This window comes from Gymnogyps californianus, chromosome 14, assembly GCF_018139145.2.
Source record: "Gymnogyps californianus isolate 813 chromosome 14, ASM1813914v2, whole genome shotgun sequence".
NCBI classification, from domain to species: Eukaryota; Metazoa; Chordata; class Aves; order Accipitriformes; family Cathartidae; genus Gymnogyps; species Gymnogyps californianus.
In genome coordinates this window covers 8,465,733-8,479,718 of record NC_059484.1, presented here as the reverse complement: position 1 = coordinate 8,479,718, position 13,986 = coordinate 8,465,733, and the positions used below count along the sequence as shown (strand labels likewise).

The 13,986-nt window shown below is 39.6% G+C and overlaps 1 protein-coding gene across 1 annotated transcript in view; it reads right to left on the bottom strand.

Moving 5' to 3' along the window:
- ATP10B (ATPase phospholipid transporting 10B (putative)) overlaps positions 1–2,280 on the bottom strand; it is a 65,133-nt gene extending 62,853 nt beyond the window's left edge. Inside the window, exon 1 of the mRNA XM_050905602.1 lies at positions 2,233–2,280. The gene's annotated coding sequence lies outside the window, so the exon portion shown is untranslated. The remainder of the gene's footprint in view (positions 1–2,232) is intronic.
- Between the last annotated feature and the right edge of the window lie 11,706 nt (positions 2,281–13,986).

Genomic DNA, 13,986 nt, shown 5'->3' with positions numbered 1-13,986 from the left:
AGTAACTTTCAGAGCTATCAAAGGAAGACAAGGTCTATACCTTGTTTTCAAAAGTTGGTTGGATATTTCTGAAAATTTGACTTCAGGGCAAAATTTCAGACAGGGTGGAGCTTATTTTTGAAAATCGGTACTGTGAGAAAATGCAGCAGTAGCACTTAAATGCAGATGTGTGCATCTGCAGATCAAGATGTGTGCAGATCAAGAACTACGACTAAGAAAACGTCCTTCCAAGTTTTCACCTGGTATTTTCATTTCTACATTGCCTGTAAGGCAAGAAGGCATTAAATAATATGTCTCCTCTAATACTTAATTCCATTATTCCAAAACTTTTATTGTATTTCCTAATTGAAAGCAGCAACAATTTTTCTTCTTGATGCCCTATATGGACGACATGGCATCCATTCAAAAGAGCCATTCCAGGGAAGGTTTGGCTGGGGAGATAAACATTACCAAGTGAGCTGAGTATTATAGAAATTTCAGCCACAAACTTCTTTATCCGTTTTGAAATTATCTGCTAGGAAGCTCTTTCATTTTTTGGTGATACTATATAGAAATTCCTCCTCAGTCACATCAGTTCAGAGAAAATATTTTGTGGTTAAGACTAATGGAAAAGGGGAAGGAGATTGGGAAGAATGAGGAAGGCAATTACATTGATTAGCAGGATACAGACCACAGCCTAAAATCATGCTGTAACATATTATATTAGAGAAATAACACTTGCAGTATGAAAGAAAGTTGCTAGAAATGAAAAAAGAGCTCCAAAGAACTGCTTCATTCAAAAAAAAGCTGGTCATTGCAGACTGTTGTCATTCAACTGACAAGAGAAATGTATTATGGATTAACAATTATATAATGTTTTTGAGTGCGAGTTTGTGTTTGTGTGGGAGAAGCAGACAAGAGCTTTTCATAAATCTAATGCGTCATTAGACCACAGGGCTTCACTATTCTATTATTATATTAGATCGACACATTTTTCATGTCTCGACTAGATTCTCCTTCCTTGGGGAATAAATCCAAAAATCTTGCAATAATAGGTTAATTATAAGACTCTTTCCCGAGGACAGACTAGATTTCAGTGCCTGATGCAGAACTTTCCTTTAGCTTGAGCAGTGCAGAGACATGTTCAGGCAGCACAATCTTCTGCAGGGCTGCAGCTGTGTTATTAAGACTGGTTTCAAAATAGATGTGCTCTCAGCATATGCTGACATACGGGTCAAACAGACAAGGATGATTATCAGATATTATTCAAGAAGGAAGTTTCCAACTTGCAAACAGTAATGTTGGATGCTGTATTTAGCTTCATTCTGTGAATTAGGAGCTTACTCTGGTCTCCCATATTACATGCTCATTTAAATAAAGAGTTAGACTAAAATTATCTGGCTAGCTGCAATGAGTATCATTGCTGCCAGCATGCCCAAATACTGCAGTGATCTATTCTTATTACATTTGGGCCCACTGCACTTTTCACGAGTGTAGGCAGAGGTAGCTTCTGCATCTTTACCACCTTCCAACACAGTAATTACATTTGCCCCGCTCACACCTTCAGCTGAGGAGACATTGGGAAGAGATACTTGCACAGGGCTTTTACAAAGTCCAAAATGGCAAGGTGTTACTTGGAGACATCAGATTGAAAGGGCAGCCAGGTCTGTAGTTTTCATGACTTTGAGTGAGGTGGTCTTGAGGTTTCTTTTACAAGTTAGTGCCCAGACATGGGCAGTGAATTCCACTATATATCCTAAAAATGTTTTACGTGCATGTACCTTTTCAAACAAGTAAACATAGTTCCAGACACAAGACTGCAGGCTTCAGGCCAGTGCAGAAGTGAGAGTGGTCATTATAAGAAATAGTTAGAACTACACATCTTGGCATGTATGTAGTTTTGAGGATGCAGATGAAGGTACTGTCCTAAATACAGATGTTTTCTGAAATCAGGCCTTTATTCCTCTTATCCAGGAGATATAAAAGCTATAATATAGGAGCTCTTATTCATACTTACAGTTCACTTTAAATAATATTAAAAATTTTTCTATGCCACATGAACATACATTAGCCTAAACAAAACTGTATACAATGGAAACAAAGGTATGTGCCTATACCACTGGCCTTTGGAAACAGCCTCCATGTAAGTTCTTACACACAGGCAAACATTACATTTTTTCTTTGTTCATAGAAAAAAGGGTAATTCATAAAGTTCATAAAGAACAAGTAAAATTAAAAATGTTCCAGACTTACCTTCTTCCTGAGCTCTAGAAAACTACATCTCCATTCTTTCAGTAACCTGGTTATCAGAAAAAAAACCCCAGATAAGGAAATGAAAAGATGCATATGCTATACTGCCTCTCACTCATTCATTTGACCTGCCATATATCTCCAGCTCACCTCTACTTCTTGGTAAACAGCAAGTTCTGCATCTGAGGACTCTGCCTTGTTTATCTATAAAAACACTTAAGACACCAGTAATCAGAGAAAGCAGCAGCAACCTGCCTCACCAGGGTTCTACAATTGTGACATCTCTCCATGGTGGGGAAAAGTCCATCTTTAAGGATTTTAACAGTATTAAAGAATTTTGGGCCCAGTTATTCATTTTCTTGTTGGGCCCAAAACAATCAGTCTAAAAACAGTAGTGGAGTAACAGACTGCAATAAGTCCTCCAAAATGTAAATTAAACATGACTACCGAAACTCTGCTTGAGCAAAGTAATTTCCATGGCACACACAACCCAGGTGGCAATCAGCATAGCCATTTGCTAAGCCATCTCCACCCAGATCCTGGAGAAAAAGAAAGCACAGAGAGACACGTATGCCAGGTCAGGGAGGCAAGTCAAGGTTAGGGTAAGGCAAAGTGAGGCAAATTGTAGACCCGCTGTACTGGAAGCTCATTGAATCAGAAAAGGTTTACTTGGTAAACTGCAAATGTACACATCCAGCCCAGTATCTGTGTCGGGGGGGGAGGGGAGCTTTTTGCACAGCTGTCTCTTGTTTTTCTGAATATATCACATGAGAAGCATTCTCATTGCCACAGGTTGGGGAAATTTTCCCTTGTGCTCTCATTGGGCTATTCAGAAATCTTTTGAGTTTACTATTGCAAAAGAGACTAATATATGTTTCAATCCAATGTATGTCTCTATCTCTAGCTCTCTGAGTGGTCCTGCACACTACTTAATTAGAAGACCATGTATTTCAAACTCCGGCAATGGCAGAATTTAGTTGCATTTTAGCCCAGAAATGAGGACACCAAAATTAAAGCAATTGTCTGAATAATATTTTTTTTGTTTGTTCCACTTAATATTCAAAATCAAAGTGAAGTGGCCTTTAAAAGACAATCTAATATTTATAGCGTGTATCATTATAAAGCACTTATGATCAAAATTATGTTGCAGATGTTCATGTGGGAACTCAGCAATGCTGAAAAAGTCCAAAAGGAAGCAGAAAAATTGAAAATAAACTGGAAACTGACCAGAAGTTCCTTTATATGTAAAAACCTTTTATGCAACTATGTTTTTGTCAGAATGGGCTGACTCTAATTTCAATTCTCCAAATCTGAATATTAAACTAAAGTGCCTCAAAGAGAATAGTTACTTATTTATATGAAACAGAAAGAAAAACAGAGAGGCTAAAACAACTGCCAATTCAGTAGGTCACAGCTCCATGTCAATCAAAGATCAAGGGAAAGCTTAATCAGGATTTAATCACACAGTATAGTTGAAGGAATGTCCAGTAACACCTGGGCTGGTGAACCAGGTGTGTACACAGAATAAAGTTGTTCTGGTTTGGTCAGGAGCGATGCTTTTCAGGCCTTTTTGAAAGAATGACATGAAAATGCCTTCAGTCCAGAAAGTTACTCCTGGCAGTAGTGCACCACATTGAGAACATCAGGAGAATTGAGAGGATCATGTCAGCTAGTGGAGGATGGAGCTAGGTTAAGATGCAGGAAACTGATCTCCCCTTCCTGCTCAGCCACAGGTTTCCTCGGCCTTGAAGACCAACACAAATTTCCATATAAGAATCTGAGCATAAAATGCATAATAACATGTACTTGTGAAATGCTCCTTGGAAGCACTAATTCCTTTTTAAAAACAGTAGTAAGATTCCCTTCAATCCTATCTCTTTTTTCCTCCTATACTCTTTCATCCTCCCCCAGACTAATGCAACTGGGATGCACATTTTTCCATTTAATTAAACTAGATAGATAAAATAGGATAATACAACAGAAACCATTTTATAAGACCACAAAAAAGTATAATACAAAAGTTCACTTGTCGACAGGGTATTTCCCCCCAACCCCATGTTAATAAAATCTAAAAGACCAAAATTTACAATATGCCAAGTCAGGCTAGTTTTCGTAGAAAGGTATCTAACCACCTTATTCTATCTATATCTCATTTCCTCTACAATCTTTCTCTTTCCTCCATCTGTCAGGTCACAGAGATATAACATTAACCTTAGGAAATGCCACCTTGTCCCAAAGAAAATGAGTCACTTGACAGGCAGCCAGCTTGGGCAGCAGTGACAGGGGGAAGATGGGAGAGGACAGGGGTAGGGGGTAAGCGCTGCTCCACTCACAATGCAAATTATTACAGGTGCCTAAAACTAGTTGAACTATTCTGGCTCTTTCTAAAGCAAGAAATCAGGGAGCAGTAGCCTACAGGCAATGTTCCACAGAGACAAAGGGAGATTGAGTTTGTACTGTGAGGTGACTCAAGCCAGACCTTTTGCAAGGGAACAGTGATTATTAAGTAATCTTGGGAAACTTCACATCTTATTCCCACAGAAAAATACATACTCAAAGCAAGAGCGACTAACCCAGTCACTTCAGAAACTATGTATTTACAGAATATCAGATATACTGCAGTGTGGTAGCACAAGCAGAGACTCAAAAATACATTAAAAAAATGAGCTCTAGAAAAATTTCAGAAAAATGAATTTTACTCCATTTACTCAGGCTGCATGTAGAGAAAATAGTGTTTATATTTAAATATCAGCACTATTAAGCAGAACTGGGACAGACCTGATGAAGCACCTCTCTGTTATTTGTTAGTGCAATTCTTTTATAAAACTAGGCAAGGCAAAGACTTGCCAAGAAAAATGGGCTGATGGGAAGCATAAAGCTGTAATGCTCCATGCCATGACTGTTTTGGACCTAACAGAGACAGTTATCCTAACCGAGCATCTCCTCATGCTGGGGTACAGATACTTCCTTGCCAGAATCTCTCAGGAGCACAGACACACAGTTCAAACTTCCTCTCCCAATCTATGTTCAAGCTCTATGTTTCTAGCAAGGTTTAACACAAAATCTGTTATAAGGAAATGAAAAGTAAGCTTTGGCAAATTCTTATTTCTGGTCTGAAACCTCATATGAAACCTTAAGGTAAAAAGCAAACATATGCATCTGTCATCTTGAAGACTCCCTAGGCTTACTTTTTTGTTGCTTTGCATCTTGTGCAGTCATCTACATGAACGCAAAATCATCATGATAATAAGCAATCAGTTGACTGATTCCAAAAAATGAGAGGGAGAATGGAACACAAGTGACATCAGAACAGCAAGTGTTAAGACTGAAACCAAAAGGAATTTAAGAAATCTAATTCCAAACCTGAGCTTCACTTGCTACTAGTTGCAACATCTGAGACCATATTATCATAACCTGTGTTGTTAATTACTACCTAACCAATGGAAATGAGGAAATTTTAATTCTGCTGGAGATTGCTTAACTCTGAAACGTACCTTTAAAGCAGAATGATAAGTATCAGACTGTGAAAACATTCTGAAGAATTGCCTTAAATTACCTCAAAAAATACTTTTCTGCTATTATTGTTTTAATTACTAAAATATCCAAGAAACTGTTTAAGAACCTAAATTCTAACACATGAAAAGCTGTTTTGTTCACCCATCCTGAGGGCTATTTGTTTGGTTGTGGTACATGAGAACTTTATACTAACACAAACGCTGGCACAAAATTCAGGTTTTAATTACTATGTAATTAAAAAGCAGAACATGAAGTATACAGTCAGTCTGATGATTTGTAGCCAAGGCTTGTTTCAACAAAAACAGCAAATATTTTTTGCTTGCCTTTAAAGTATGACAGTGGCTGATTTCTGATGCAAATTGAAAGACTGGTTATTCATTCATTCCGTTATAACCCAAGCAGATGACATTCAAAGTCAAACACCACAAAAAGTATTAGTAAGCTTAAATGCTGTTTGAGTCTGATGTATAAATGACTTCACTTCTAGGCTGACTTTTTACATACAATAGTTTCCACTGAAATTGTATTGGGTCACGAATCTGTTTTTGAGTCCAAGGAAAAAAAGTTCTTCTCATCCTCTTCTTGCTCATACTGTTGGCACAAGAGAGACTTGCAGCCAACTCTTCCTAACAAAATCTGAAGTGTTACAATTGGTCCCGCAGAGTGTGTGAAAGAGCTTCTCTACCACTGCACTCAAAGACTGTGTTTTTGTCAGAGCAGTCTACTTGTGTGTCACCACAGTGATTTCAAGCTGACTTTTTTGCTTTTAAAAGCACCTGATTGTAATTTATCACTTCACACTGAAGTTGATTACAACCTGCTGTTACACGTGGTACTTGACTCAGTCATCTTCTCCAGTTATTAACTGAGCTAGGTTTAGCTGTAACCCTGAAGTGGATGATGGAAACTGTAATTGTTTAACAGCTTGGTTTTGAGCAGGCAACGCTATGAGCCTGTGAAGTAGTCAAACTTCCTGGAATTTTGCTCATTTAGTAGTTATCTTATGTAAGCCCAGGTGACCTGCTGAAAACAATGGAATTTGTTTTCCTCTAAATTCAGAGAGATAGATTCAAACACTTAAATTGTGTTCCTTCTTCTTTTCTGTGTCTTAAATATTTTCTCTCACTTGACTGTGCTGGGTGTTGATCCTGCTGTCCCTTCTCATTACATCAACATGTAATAAAGTTATAAATATCATAGGGTGCTGGGAGTTACATCCCCTGGAATAAAGGTGCGACATTCATAGGCTGCTTGTAATAACTTTAATTGACACCATCGCTGGGGTGGGAGAAGGTTATAACATAACCACTGCAATCTATAGTTACTATTACACTGGTCTAAACTAGAAGCTACTGCACAGCAATTTTACTGTTTTCCTTAGCAGTTAGAAGACAAACTCTTTTGGCAAAACCATCTGTTTCTGTAGCTAGTATACCATCTTTTCATTCATCAGTGCACTGCAGTACCTCAAGACGAGGTTTGTTATGATATCATGTGAATTCCATAAAAGAAATTATTTTCAGGAGTAGGTTCCCCTTGGACAAAAACCATAGGTCACGTTGGTCAATCTTGTCATTACACAATAGTCTAACTAATCTATACTATCTGAGCACCTTTTTCAGGGAACACTAGTATGAAAGACAATATATACACCCTAGGAACCTTGTTCACAAGTGCAGTCTTTACCAAGGAGCTGTATTTCCATTGGTAAGAGAAAAGTGAGCTGTTTGTAAAACTGAAGTGTCAGGGTTCCTATTTTTGTAGCTGTCTGGGGCAAGAGATTGCATAGCCTGATTTCCTATCAACATTGGCCAAGACTTTTATCAAATTGTTCCTGTATTGAGTATAAGTCTGTGCCTAATGGAATTCTTGATTTGGTAACACCAAGAAATAAAGTAGGGATCTCTCCTAAAACATATTTTCCTTAATTTCATAAAATATAGGTATATAGCACATACAGACACATTCAGGGTGATTTCCTACAGTAATTTGAAAGGAACAAAAACGATTTCAAGACTATCGTATAGGAAGTTCCACCTTTTGCTGACAGCAAACGAAGAGCATTGCAAGCTGGTGGTGGTGGTTCTTGGGATTAGTGGTGCAACATGAGGCAGTTCTCAAGAGATCTGTCACATGCTATGCTGTATATAGATGGTTACCCAAAGAATAGCAGCACAGATGCTAAGATTACAAAAGGAAATGAGTTTTAGTGATTTTTCAGTGGAGAGGCATGACAAGGGGTTTGCACAACCGTAGCTAATCACCCAGGACCTACCTTTGTCACACCTGGGAGAGGGTTTTGCAGACGTGGTTCCTTGGTTGCCCAGACCCTGGACACAGCTAAGTACATCTTGGCTCCATCCACGTTCCCTTGACTAGATTTCCTTCTAACAGAAACCACAATGTACAGTCAAGTCTGCTTTGCCCTCAAACCTTGCAGCTGGGAAGTGCTTTTGGCTATCTCTGTCCAAATGAAGCCCCTCAGACCCCATTACTGGATTAGAGCTAAGAGTCCACAAATGAACTGGTAACTAGTGACAGCTTCAATAAACAGGCAGAGTGTTCAAATATGAAATGATGCCATATCCAATGGATTCTGGCTCTGATCAACATAAGAACAGGATAAGAAATAGTTTACGACTTATTTTAAAGCCCTCTGTCTGTTTTGCAATCATTAACTAGGCAGCCATTGTAAAGATCTGATGATGTAAATGAACCACCCATTTTGCAAACAGGAAGATGGCTGTTAGTGTCACAGCAAGGACAAAAAGTCAGGAACAACTGTCTCAGCCTTACACTCCATCCCAACAGGATTTCACCATACAGAGAGATACAAAGCAATTGCTGGTACGAATTTACAATTGTGCAGAGTAAGTTGGGTTAACCCACATTAGCTGGTTAACTTATAAGTCACAGATCTTGGCAAATTCACAGCTGTATTTTTAACAGGCACAATACTTTAAAGGCAAATAGCAGGCAAAGAATGTGGATTCAAGGCTCTATTTCCTATACATTTTTTTCCATGTTTACATGTTTTAGCTTTGCAGGCCACTCCCATTTTTAAAGAAAGATTAACACATTGTTTTGCCCCAATTACACATGTAACAGCATTGAAGTAGGTCGGTGCCATTTATTAGAAACAAATTAATATTTTAGTGCAAACAGATATTTCCATTTGTCTTGTTGCCCCTAGGGAAAAATTCTACAGATTTTAATAGAAGAAACACACTTCTCTACTAACTTAGATTTTGAACATAAATTTATTAAAAACTTTCCTTTTTTCTTAATGGACCTAGAAGGGGCCTTTCCTGAACCACAGAAACTAAACAAATTTCTTCTCTGAGCTGTATGGAGTTAAGAAACAAACAAAAAATAGTAAGAATCTTTCCTTTTATACAGTGTGTAAGAGTAGAAGTAGAATTAGATACATGTCTTTTATAAGTTTGCTGGTTGCTCACAGCCCAGATTTAATTTTTTTTCATTATGCAGCACTGGAGAGATTAACAGAACAGGCGCAAAGGCAGTAGATGACTGACACGGCACATTGAAGGTGGGCAGAAGAACTGCCTAAGAAAAAGCTCACAGGTACCTCTGCTGAAAATATCTCCGCTCAGCCTGTATCAGGCAGCAAGCGAGGTATAAACAGAGTGAAGACAACTCTTTAGGTAGCAATGTATTTATTTTACAACCTGCCCACCCTGCCTGCCTGCTTCCTCTATTAGAGCGCTTTGCTGTACACATGAAGAGCTCTCCTGGAGGCAGTTACATTTATGAACTGTTTGCTCTCTGCTCGCCTTGCAGCCAGCAGCGGCACAACCATCATTCACTCTGAGGAAAAGGGAACCAGGAGAAGAAAAACGACTCTCCCTGAATGCCCTCATAAATTCACATGGAGAAATAACTGCGCAGCACTACCCAAAACCTTTAGTTTTATTAATGGCAGGAAGGCAGTATTTCTATCCAATAAATCTTCTTAGCTTCACCTACTGGTCAAAAAGGAAGATGCACCATTTTGGCCAATTCTACCTGCCTCGTTATTACAGGTCCTGTAAAACATTAAATCACGTAATCTGGTTCACAGGACTGCTTGCTGGCAGAAATAGGCTCTCCGAGAACAAATAAGTAATGTGGGAGATTGAGCACCAACGCTTCTCCCCATGCTCAAGTACAACTCCAGTGGCCCTGAGGAGGGCAGTAGGATAAACAAGTGGCGAAGAAAAAAAGAAATCTGAACATAACCTGAAACCTGAATGAAACCTCAAGTAGAGTGGGCTACAATTAAATGACAACTGTGTTGGAGCACTGGACCAGAATACAGATCTCAATAATACATATTGACTGAATGGGCACCGTAACATACACTGTTCCTTTCTTGTTGGATAATTTTCCCTGTCGGTAACATGGTGACAACATTTACCATCCCACAAACGTGCTTTGAGCCTACCAACATTAAAACAAACAGATGCTCTAAGTATTACAAGAACTACAGGCAGATCAAACTGGTGGTTATTTGCCTGTAGCTGAACTGGCTTCAGTGCAACTGTTTCATCACCAGGAGAATTAGCTGAACCCTCCACATTTAAAAATTAATAAATCCCTTAGCAGCTGTACCACAGTCCTAACTGTAGAGCTGTAAGAGCTAGACCTCAGGCCTATGGGAGACTGTGTGCGGTTATTAGTATGTGTGTTTTGCGGGTACGAAATGACTGACACAAACTTCTGTGTCAGGAGCCAGGGAGAGCACTGCCACTGTCTTTTGCAGTTTGTCTAAAGAAAATAGAAGAATATATCACATTCAAACCAAAGGTGAACCAATTCATGAGCCAAGTGCACAACTTAAGTGCCCATAAAATATTTCAGGAGATATTAAATATAACGGAGTAGCTTTTCAAAAATAAGTGTAGATGCAGCAGTGATTTCACATCTCTTCTGACACTGCATTTTCCTGGACTTCCAGTATTTTTCACTGTTAAAGCAAAGTCAGTTGTGCCTTTGAACTAAACTGCATTGTAAAGGGGCCAGGGGCAGAGGGACTCCCCATAACAAATATAGGAGTGAACCAAACCAGCTTTACTGCTCAGCTTTACAACATTATGCTGTAGGAAACATGTTTCTTTTTAGCCTGGATGCAAAGGGAAACACGTGCAGTTATGGTATCAGTTCGTTCATCATTCCCCTTTTCCTTCCCCAGCAAGAAATTTTGAATCAACTAAGTTCAAATTCACAGACGTTAACACCCCACAACTTTTGTGAAAACAAGCAGCCAGACTATGGAGAGACACCCGAGGCAGCCTCCCCCAAGTGAAGGGCTGCGGTGTAAATGCAGTCGTGGTATTCTGCAGTGGCTGATACAGCCAGGAGACTTACTCTTCCCCTAAACCAGACTTTAGAAGTTGCACTGCTCAGGCAACTACTTGTTTGTTTTTACAAAGCCTGCACAGCATAAACACTATAAGGGTATTATCCAGGTTACTGAAATATGGTGTTATTAGCAGCAACATTACAGATTCATTTTTTACTATAGATCTTTAAGTGGGAGGCTCATTATGGTGTTATTTTCAAAAGCTGAGAACAAGTTTGCAACTCTCCAATGTGCTCCACAGGCTTTGTTCCACTTTCTTTTCTTTGCCAGTGAGCAACATATTCTCCTAAACTGAGTGATGACTTTTTTTTTTTCTTTTTTAGAGGAGGTTGTGGGAGACAGGATGGAAATGGCATCAGAACACATTTTCCGCAAGAATAATGTGAAGTCTACCTTGCACAACTTAACATTTTTAATCGCTTCCATGCATATACCTTATGTGAGGAATAAAGCTAAAATGATTTGTTTACCGAATGGTGGCAAGCCCAAAAAAGCACGAAACAGATGAACGGATACTCAAGTGTCTGCTTAATTACAGTTAAATACAGGAGAACATGTATAATTTCAGCCTTCAATACCCGCACCTGGCACTACCCACTTCAGAGCTTTGTGTGATAAGCGCTCTGAGCATCAGCTTTCAAATGGCCCTGGAAATGGGATTCATGCATAATGTGGATGGCCCAACCACTGGGTTGACAAAATCCCCTACAATACTGAAGGTGCTGATACTGATCTACCTACTTCTGTACTACTTCATTATGTCTGATTAGATGTTATGACTCAACATTATGGCCAGAAGCTTCTGCAGGGTGTCTCCTGCTCTGGAATAATCTCTTCTCATCACTGAGTTTCAGGTCACTTTAACCACAGGGGACACAGGCCAGTAACGCCTTGCATATAGTGAAAAAATGATAAAAAACCCAAGAAAAAGGTAACAAAGACTTATTACCAAAACAGCAGAAAGTAACTGTATGATAGAAGAACTCTGAAAAATAGATATTCCTAGGTAAACTAGAGGCAACTACTTTACAAGTACTCTTTGCGGAAATATATCATTGGGGAGAAAGCAGCTGGGGTGAGGCATGCGTGAAAAACTACATTTTTTTACATGGATTTGCAGTTTATGATGGGGACACCACAATACATACCAGGTCACCTCACTTGTCACTGAAATGCGGTTGCCTGTAGAGTGGAAGGTAGTTACCAATTAAGAGCAGATAGCGACACTATAATAACAGCTTTGAGCAAGGGATTTCAAAAAGCCATAAGGGGAATTTTAGGTAAGCAGAATGTAATTATCCATTTGGAATTCAGCCAGATACACACAGCTCCCCGAATTCTGCATTTGCTGCCAATCTAAATAACACCGCTTCCCCACAATTTGCAGCGGCAGGATTGCTAGGCAGATCACAGATTAAGCACTAGGTACCTCATGAGCTATTTGCAGGATGGTTATAGCAAACCCTGCTGTCTGGGAAGAAAAAAGCCAGAAAAGTATCAGGCAGCGTGACAAACTCCCTGTTACTTTGAAGTCAAGGGCAAATCCTTTTTCACACATTAGAGATGTAAAAAGTTATTTGGCATATCAACCTTCTTGCAAGCAACTGCAGCCATCTGGCTTGCTTTCAAACCTCCCGCCCAGACAGCTCCTTTATTTATGTAGCCCCTGGGGAACCTCACACATTTCTGACAGCTCCAGCAGACGGGTACTTTCCCCTCTCTGTTCCTCTCTGCCTATATCTGTGCTTTGGCTCACAGTAGTTTTCTGTTTCCAGACATGCTGCTGAAGCTGGAAACAAGTGCCAACTGAATCAGATCTTTTCAACAAGACACACTCGAAGCTATGTTCTCCGCACTTGACAGGCCATCTACAATCCTCTGGGCACATGCTCTCATTCTGTTTTCCTGCTACTGCTGGATTCTCCACACTGTGCTATTCATTTGAGGAGACAAGCGTATTACCCGTGTTAGCAACACGGGTTGGAAAGAAGCCCTCAGAGTCCATCCAGATCACTTCACCTAGTTAGTGCTGTAGTCTATGATGCTCTTTTCATCCAGTCTGTTCAAGCACCGTTTGAGGGAGCAACATAGTAGACAGCAGAGCAAGTAAAACCCTTCCCAGATCCTGAACTCTTTTCCTTACTGACTTACTAGACAGAGCATAAGTGATTTTTGCTGGTTTCTCAGCACCTTATCTTTCAAGGAATGGCTAGAGCTCAAAGAGTAGTATGAAAAAACAGAGATTCATAAGGGAAAATGTATGATACACTGGGAGCACATTTCTTGCTGTCAAGATTAGAATAACAGTTGTATCATGTATAAACATATAAGATTTATGGATTCTCCTTCGTTTTCCTGCTTCAGAGGATGAACCTGCTGTGAATTGAGAGATTAAAAGGAAACTCTTGCGAGGTTATGCCCTGAGCTGTTGAGTTCAGAATCACAGAATAATTTAGATTAAACAGGACCTCTAAGAGATCCAACCCCCCACACAAGAGCAGGGCCAACTTCAGAGTTAGATCAGGTTGCTCAGGGCTTTGTCCGCTCAAGTTCTGCATATCTCCAAGGACAGAAGCACCACAGATACTTAAGAAATTCAGAGACATGCAGACCAGAGGTCTGGTAAGGACAGCAATTCTTGTCTGTGATTGTAATAGTTCTAGGGAGATACTCACAGCCAAAATACCTATATTCAGATTCTAATCTTCCTTTAGCTAAAAGGAAAGGTGACAGTCATGCAAAGGCTGATTTGAGAGAATCTAGAGACGAGAAGGCTCCAGGGAGATCTCATAGCAGCCTTCCAGTACCTGAAGGGGGCCTACAAGAAAGCTGGAGAGGGACTTTTTACAAGGGCATGTAGCGATAGGACAAGGGGGAAT